Genomic DNA, 9,177 nt, shown 5'->3' with positions numbered 1-9,177 from the left:
TTATGTAACCAGATAAATGTCTTGGTCACAAAACAGTCCACACTTCCTCACAGCTGTGAGCTACTCCACCCCACCTCACAGACAGGTGCTGACTCCCTCCTACTCCTTTTCAGGCTTCCCCTGCTTACAGGTTAACCCGGAGGAGGGCAACCCGGGGACAAAGAGTGGCAATGGGTGACCCGAGGACCGAGTGGGGCAGCAGCCGCGGACCACTCAGAGGGCAGAATGGGAGTGACAGCGGGACCGTGAGGTAACAGTTTGACTAGTGTCTGTTGACAGGAGAGGTGGCGGATAGTGTTGAGCGAACACGGACTGTATTATTCGTGTTCGTACCGAATAATTGGATTTTTGTTACCCGAACACGAACACGGACACTTTACTGTATATTCGGGTAAAAAATCCATGTTCGGTCGTTTTATTTCCGGGTTTTGCATGCTTTGGCGCGCTTTTCATGGAGGGCTTTCAACAGCCAATGAACAAGCGTTTAACTGGTGTGCCTAAGCCATCCCAGCCATGCCTGCAAATGTATCAGTAGCTGTGATTGGCCGTCTTAAGCATGTGACCAAGTCTTTATAAGTTCAAGGCAGCGCCTCAGCAGCGTCATTCTGCTGCTTAGATCAGGGAGAGAGCACACATCAACGTGCTGGCTGCTGATTAGGGAAAGACAGGCAGGAAAAAAACATTTGTGTCCGGATAGAATTGAGGGACAGGTCGGAGTGTTTAGGCAGGGCGAGTTGTAGGCATTTTAGGGAGAGGCTGCTGCTGATTTTTAGGGAAATTGTGTTCTACAAACTACAATCGATATTGCTGTGTGGTGTGGGATTGGAGATAGGCAGGTGTCAGTGATCCACATCCATTTTGCTGTGTGTGGGCTGCAGTGAACACAATCTTTTTGGGGTGCAGTGAACACAATCTTTGTGGGGTGCAGTGAACACAATATTTTTGGGGTGCAGTGAACGAAATTCTTTTGGGGTGCAGTGAACACAATCTTTGTGGGGTGCAGTGAACACAATCTTTTTGGGGTGCAGTGAACAAAATCCTTTTGGGGTGCAGTGAACACAATCTTTGTGGGGTGCAGTGAACACAATCTTTGTGGGTGCAGTGAACAAAATCCTTTTGGGATGCAGTAAACACAATCTTTGTGGGGTGCAGTGAACACAATCTTTTTGGGGTGCAGTGAACACAATATTTGTGGGGTACAGTGAACACAATATTTGTGGGGTGCAGTGAACACAATCTTTGTGGGGTGCAGTGAACAAAATCCTTTTGGGGTGCAGTGAACACAATCTTTGTGGGGTGCAGTGAACACAATCTTTGTGGGGTGCAGTGAACACAAACTTTTTTGGGTGCAGTGAACACAATCTTTGTGGGGTGCAGTGAACACAATCTTTTTGGGGTGCAGTAAACAAAATCCTTTTGGGGTGCAGTGAACACAATCTTTGTGGGGTGCAGTGAACAAAATCCTTTTGGGGTGCAGTGAACACAATCTTTGTGGGGTGCAGTGAACACAATCTTTGTGGGGTGCAGTGAACAAAATCCTTTTGGGGTGCAGTGAACACAATCTTTGTGGGGTGCAGTGAACACAATCTTTTTGGGGTGCAGTGAACGGAATCCTTTTGGGGTGCAGTGAACACAATCTTTGTGGGGTGCAGTGAACAAAATCCTTTTGGGGTGCAGTGAACACAATCTTTGTGGGGTGCAGTGAACACAATCTTTTTTGGGTGCTGTGAACACAATCTTTGTGGGGTACAGTGAACACAATCTTTGTGGGGTGCAGTGAACACAATCTTTTTGGGGTGCAGTGAACAAAATCCTTTTGGGGTGCAGTGAACACAATCTTTGTGGGGTGCAGTGAACACAATCTGTGTGGGGTGCAGTGAACAAAATCCTTTTGGGGTGCAGTGAACACAATCTTTGTGGGGTGCAGTGAACACAATAATTTTGGGGTGCAGTGAACAAAATCCTTTTGGGGTGCAGTGAACACAATCTTTGTGGGGTGCAGTGAACAAAATCCTTTGGGGTGCAGTGAACAGAACACAATCTTTGTGGGGTGCAGTGAACACAATCTTTGTGGGTGCAGTGAACACAATCTTTGTGGGGTACAGTGAACACAATCTTTGTGGGGTGCAGTGAACACAATCTTTTTGGGGTGCAGTGAACAAAATCCTTTTGGGGTGCAGTGAACACAATATTTGTGGGGTGCAATGAACACAATCTTTGTGGGGTGCAGTGAACAAAATCCTTTTGGGGTGCAGTGAACACAATCTTTGTGGGGTGCAGTGAACACAATCTTTTTGGGGTGCAGTGAACGAAATCCTTTTGGGGTGCAGTGAACACAATCTTTGTGGGGTACAGTGAACACAATCTTTGTGGGGTGCAGTGAACACAATCTTTGTGGGGTACAGTGAACACAATCTTTGTGGGGTGCAGTGAACAAAATCCTTTTGGGTTGCAGTGAACACAATCTTTTTGGGGTGCAGTGAACACAATATTTTTGGGGTGCAGTGAACAAAATCCTTTTGGGGTGCAGTGAACACAATCTTTGTGGGGTACAGTGAACACAATCTCATACTTCTGAAGATTTGAGGGTGCTGCCTGTTCCATACTCCTCCTACTCCTCATCCATCCTTTTAGGGGTACAAATAATAGTAATTGGGGCCTAGTGTGGTTGTGTACGTGTGAGATACATACACTTTTTTTGATCATATTTCCTATTCCGCTATTCAATAAAAACCTTTGGGGATCAATTAAATTGCGGGATAGTCTGTGTCGGTACGTGTGAGATACACCTTTCCAATTTTTGGGGCGCATCTCATACTGCCGAGGTTTTGAGGGTGCTTCAGTCTGCCTCCTGCCTGCTCCTCCTACTCCTCTTCCTCATCCTGCCTTTAGGGTACAAAAAATTGTAATCGGCGGGGCCTAGTCTGTGTTTGTACGTGTGAGATACACTGTATTATAAAATTCTTCCTATTCCGCTATTCAATAGACACCCTTTTGGAGTGTAAAAAATTTAATTACGGCATAGTCTGTATCGGTACGTGTGAGATACACCTTTTAAATTTGTTTGGCGCATCTCCTTCCCCCGCCAAGGATTGCAGGGCGCTTCAGTTTGCCTCCTGTTCCCAACTCCTCCTACTCCTCTTCCTCATCCTCCCTTTAGGGTAGAAAAAAATTTAATCGGGCCTAGTCTGTGTTTGTACGTGTGAGATACACAGTTTTTTATCCTATTCCGCTATTCAATATACACCCTTTTGGTGTAAAAAACATTAAATTGCGGCATAGTTTACATATTTGACTGTGAGATACACCCGTGCGATACTGTTGTTGTTTTGTTCCGCTATTCAATAAAAACCTTTCTAGGGCAAGATCATAAATTACAGAAATATGAGGAGACCGTCAAATAGGGGCCGTGGCCTGGGTCGTGGTGCTGCTGGTAGAGCTCCTGTTGCAAGGAGAGGACGTGGTCGATCTGTGCCAGCTACACGCACAAGTGAAACACCATCCTCAAGTGTTAGTAGGCGAAAGAACCTGCATCAGTATTTGGTAGGGCATCATACGCCTCTAGAAGGGATGAGGCCAGAACACAGAGAGGCGATAGTAGATTGGTTTGCTGCTGACAGTGCCTCCAGTTCCTTCACATTGCCTCCCACCCAGTCTACTGCAGAAAGGTCAGAGTTGGCACCTGCAGCCGATGTCCAACCGTCTTTCACCTCACCCCCTTGCAAATCAGGCCAGCAGTCTGAGCCCCAAGCCATACAGCAGTCTCTTCTTCTTTTTGAGGACTCTGTCAGCAGGGTTTCCCAGGGCCATCCACCTAGCCCTGCCCCAGAAGTGGAAGAGATTGAGTGCAGCGATGCCCAACCACTTATTTCTCAAGATGAGTACATGCAAGGAACATCGCAGCACGTCTCCGATGATGACGAAACGCAGGTGCCAACTGCTGCGGCGTTCAGCATTGTGGAGACCGACAAGGAGGGCAGGGGTGAAGACTGGGTGGAAGATGATGTGGAGGACGATGAGGTCCTCGACCCCACATGGAATGAACTTCATGCAGGTGACCTGAGTAGTTTGGAGGAAGAGGCGGTGGTCGCACAGAGCCACCAGCACAGCAGAAGAGGGAGCAGGGTGCAGAAGCGGAGCGGCCGTGCCCTAGACACTACGCCTGCTACTGCCAGACGCAGCAAGGGAACGAGCGCACCAAAGTCAGCTCAAAGGAGTTCTCTAGCGTGGAAGTTCTTTAGAAAATGTGCTGATGACAGGACACGAGTGGTTTGCACCCTGTGCAATCAGAGCCTGAAGCGAGGCATAAACCTTCTCAACCTGAGCACAACCTGCATGATCAGGCATCTAAGTGCAAAGCACGAGCTGCAGTGGAGTATACACCTTCAAAACCAAGAAACGTTTCTGGCTCATCCTGCTTCCTCTTCTGCTGCAGTCTCGGCCGCTCCAGCCACATTTGTAGTGATACCGGCACCTGCCACCCCGCAAACAGACGATCTGTCAGCAACACCACCACCTGGGTCACCAACAACCATCTCCACAATGTCCCGTGGAAGCGTTCAGCTTTCCATCTCCCAAACACTTGAGAGGAAGAGGAAGTACCCCCCTACCCACCCGCGATCCCTGGCCCTGAATGCCAGCATTTCAAAATTCTTGGCCTTTGAAATGCTGTCATTCCGTCTGGTGGAGACGCACAGTTTTAAAAACCTTATGTCGGTGGCTGTCCCACAGTACGTCGTACCCAGCCGCCACTACTTTTCCAGGCAAGCCATCCCTTCCCTGCACAACCAAGTGGGGGAAAAAATCAGGTGTGCACTGCGCAACGCCATCTGTGCCAAGGTCCACCTAACTACCGATACGTGGACCAGTAAGCACGGTCAGGGGCGTTATATCTCCCTAACGGCACACTGGGTAAATGTAGTGGCGGATGGGCCTGAGGCGGATAGCAATTAGGCGCATGTCCTTCCACCACCGAGGATTGCAGGGCGCTTCAGTTTGCCTCCTGTTCCTAACTCCTCCTACTCCGCTTCCTCATCCTCTACCGCCTCCTCATCCGGACAGCGTAACACCTTCACCACCAACTTCAGCACGGCCAGGGGTAAACGACAGCAGGCAGTTTTACAACTTGCCTGTTTGGGGGACAAACCACACACCGCGCAGGAGTTGTGGAGGACCATGGAACAGCAGACAAATGAGTGGTTGCTGCCAGCGAGCCTCAAGCCCGGCCTGGTGGTGTGCGATAACGGGCGAAATCTCATAGCAGCTCTGGGCCTAGCCGGTTTGACGCACATCCCTTGCCTGGCGCATGTGCTGAATTTGGTGGTGCAGAGGTTCCTTAACCACTTTACAACCGGAGGATTTTGCTGTCTTCCGTCCAGGCCACTTTTTGCGATTCGGCGCTGTGCGACTTCAACTGACAATTGCACGGTCGTGCGACGCCGTACCCAAACGAAATTTACGTCCTTTTTCTCCCACAAACAGAGCTTTCTTTTGGTGGTATTTGATCACCTGTGCGATTTTTACTTTTTGCGCTATAAACAAAAAAAGAGCGTTTATTTTGAAAAAATAACAATATTTTTCACATTTTTTTATATGAAATTCCCCCCAAAAAAGATGTAAAAACCAATTTTTTTAAAAGTTTTTGGCCAATTTGTTTTATGCTACATATGTTTGGTAAAAAAAATCGCAATAAGCGTATTTTGATTGGTTTGCGCAAAAGTTATTGCGTTTACTAACAAAGGGAAAGATTTCTGTCATTTTTGGTGTTTTTTTTTTAACGCGTAATGGCGGCGATCTGCGATTTTTTTTGCGGGACTGCGACATTGCGGCGGACAGACCGGACCCCTGACTGACATTTTTGACACTTTTGGGGGTACCAGTGACATTACTGCAGTAATCAGTGCTATATATATGCACTGTTACTGTAAAAATGACACTGGCAGGGAAGGGGTTAATTTTATTGGAGAGGGAGGGGTTAATGTATGCCTGGTGCTTACTGACGTGTAGGGGGGGAGGTGACTATGTGATTCATGGACAGATCGGATGTCCAGCTATGCTGAACAGTCCGATCTGTCACTCCCTGTCACTATGGAGATCCGCCCGCCGTGTTTACACACAGCGGGCGGATCTCCAGACTCGATCCCCGACGATCGGGTAAGAGCAGCGGCGATCGCCGCTGCTCCTCCCCTGGCCCGACTCCCGCTGTGAATGAAAACAGCGGGAGCGAGCCTCCGGCGGCGCGCAAGCGCCGCCCAGAAGGGGAGGAGTCCAGTCACGTTAATACTACGTGACTGGACGGGAACGAGCCACTCTGCCGCAGTAGTATTACCGTGAGCGGTAGTAGAGTGGTTAAAAACTACCCCGATATGTCAGAGCTGCTGCAGAAAGTGCTGGCCGTCTGTGCGCACTTTCGGCGTTCTCACCCTGCTGCTGCTCGCCTGTCAGCGCTGCAGCGTAACTTCGGCCTTCCTGCTCACCGCCTCATATGTGACGTGCCCACAAGGTGGAACTCCACCTTGCACATGCTGGAAAGACTGCGAGCAGCAGCAGGTCATAGTGGAGTTTCAGCTGCAGCACGCACGCGTGAGTCGCTCTGCGGAACAGCACCCCTTCACCACCAATAACTGGGCCTCCATGCGAGACCTGTGTGCCTTGTTGCGCTGTTTTGAGTACTCCACCAACATGGCCAGTGGCGATGACGCCGTTCTCAGCTTAACTATCCCACTTCTATGCCTCCTTGAAAAAACAATTCGGGCAATGATGGAAGAGGATGTGGCACAGGATGAGGAGGAGGAGGAGGAGGAGGATGAAGAGGTAACATTTCCAAGGCTTTCAGGGCAGTCATTTGCAAGGGGCTCCGAGGGTGGGTTCCTGCACACACAAACGCCAGGGACACAATTGTCCAGCAGGGGCACAGTTCTGGAGGATGAGGAGGATGAGGAGGAGCTGGAGGAGGAGATGGAACCATGTTCACAGCAGGGTGGCACCCAGGCCAGCTCATGGCCATCACTGGTGCGTGGCTGGGGGGATACAGAGGACACGGACGATACACCTCCCACAGAGGACAGCCTTTCGTTGCCTCTGGGCAGCCTGGCACACATGAGCGATTACATGCTGCAGTGTCTCCACAACGACCGCCGAGTTGCCCACATTCTAACTTGTGCTGATTACTGGGTGGCCACGCTGCTGGATCCCCGTTACAAGGACAACGTACCGTCCTTAATTCACTCACTGGAGCGCGATCGCAAGATGCGCGAGTACAAGCGCACGCTGGTAGACGCGATGCTGCTGGCATTCCCATCTGACAGCGGGGCCACAGTGGAAGCACAAGGCAGAGGAGGAGGAGGTCGCCAACGCAACCAGGGCACCGCCAGCACCTCAGAAGGCAGGGTTAGCATGGCCGAAATGTGGAAAAGCTTTGTCAGCACGCCACAACAAACAGCAGCACCAGCAGCTCAGATGGAACGTCTTAGCAGGAGGCAGCATTTTACCAACATGGTGGAGCAGTATGTGTGCACACGCCTACATGTAGTGAATGAGGGGTCTGCCCCCTTCAACTTCTGGGTCTCCAAATTGGGCACATGGCCTTAGCTTGCCCTTTACGCCTTGGAGGTGCTGGCGTGCCCTGCAGCCAGTGTATTATCTGAACGGTATTTAGCACGGCTGGGGGCGTTATCACAGACAAGCGCAGCCGCCTGTCCAGAGACAATGTGGACAAGCTCACGTTCATTAAAATGAACCAGGCATGGATCCCATGGGACTTTTCCGTACCTTGTACAGAATAGCAATGGATACCGACCTTACCCACCCATTGTTCCATTTTTGCTCTTTCTCACTCTTTAGGGGTGTACCCTCATTTAAAATTTGGGAAAAGAAGCTGTGTTGGCTACCTCGTCCTCCTCCTCAGGGCCAGATTAACGTATGGGCTATTGGAGCTGCAGCTCCAGGCCCCTACCTTTTATATAGGCCCCGGGTTTGCCATATTCACTGTTACCGCTCTTCTGTCACTTGTAAACACAGAAGTCTGGCTTCTATGCTCGCTTCCCCAGGCAGCTCCCTCAGAACCTCCCCACACAGCGCGAAGGCCGGACAAGGAGGGACAGTTGCCGATGCATGGATGTGTTTATAAGCTTCAGAGACAGCATCCCATGTTGAATTAGGCATGCATGGCTGCACCCTTCCTCCTCTGGGTGCATGCCAAGGCACGGCCCTTAAGGCCCTTCAAAATCCTCAGCACCAAGCCCATGATGCTCTTAATCCGGCCCTGGTCCTCCTCCACCTCCGCTTCCACCTACACCGCCCATAGGTGTGCGCAGCCTATTGCATTAGGGTGTGCACCCCAAAGTTTAAATACACATGCATGTGTTTGCCTACATGTACATGGCCCCGATACATTACTCTCCCTGCTGGCAAAGAGAAATAGAGCAGAGCATGTCCGAGGGAGATCTTTCCCATCTCCTCACTGGCAAACAGAGTGATAATGCTATGTGCCCTAGGTGATTAGGGTGTGCCCAGGCACACCCGGCACACCCTGTGCGCACGCCTATGACACCGCCACATCCACCACCACCTCAACCTCCCTCCTACTCCATATGGGCCTCGTCCTTCAGAGATGAAGAACATTGTTTTATTTTTCTGTTTTTTTTTTGTTGTTTTAAGTTATTTCCCTATCCACATTTGTTTGCAGAGCACTTGCCATGCTCTTAATTACGTTTTGCTGCCATTTGCAGCACTCTAGCCCTTTCCTTTGGTGTTGAGCCATTTTAGTGCCTGAAAGTTCGGGTCCCCATTGACTTCAATGGGGTTCGGTGTCCGGGAAAAGTTCGGCAAAAGTCCGGGACACGGACCCGGACTTTTTTTTAAAGTTCGGCCGAACCCGTCGAACACGGACATCCAGGTGTCCGCTCAACTCTAGTCACTAACAGTCTGTCCCTGCTCCACACAGCAACTTCTCCCTACACTGACAAAAGGCAGAATGTAAAATGGCAGCCAGGTCAGGTCTATTTATAAGGTAGGGGGTATGTCCATGTGCTGAAATGTCTCAATTGGCTGTCCTGTACCACCTGATGGATCTGTCACGGGTCAAAGTTCTTCACAATGTAGAAGAATATGGCGGTCGCGAATATCGCCATATGTTCGCATGTTCGGCGAACAGCGAACGAACAGAGTTTGCCGTGA

The sequence above is a fragment of the Pelophylax lessonae genome (assembly GCF_965119305.1).
Source record: "Pelophylax lessonae genome assembly, chromosome: 1".
NCBI lineage: Eukaryota > Metazoa > Chordata > Amphibia > Anura > Ranidae > Pelophylax > Pelophylax lessonae.
Note: the sequence above shows the minus strand (reverse complement) of the source record.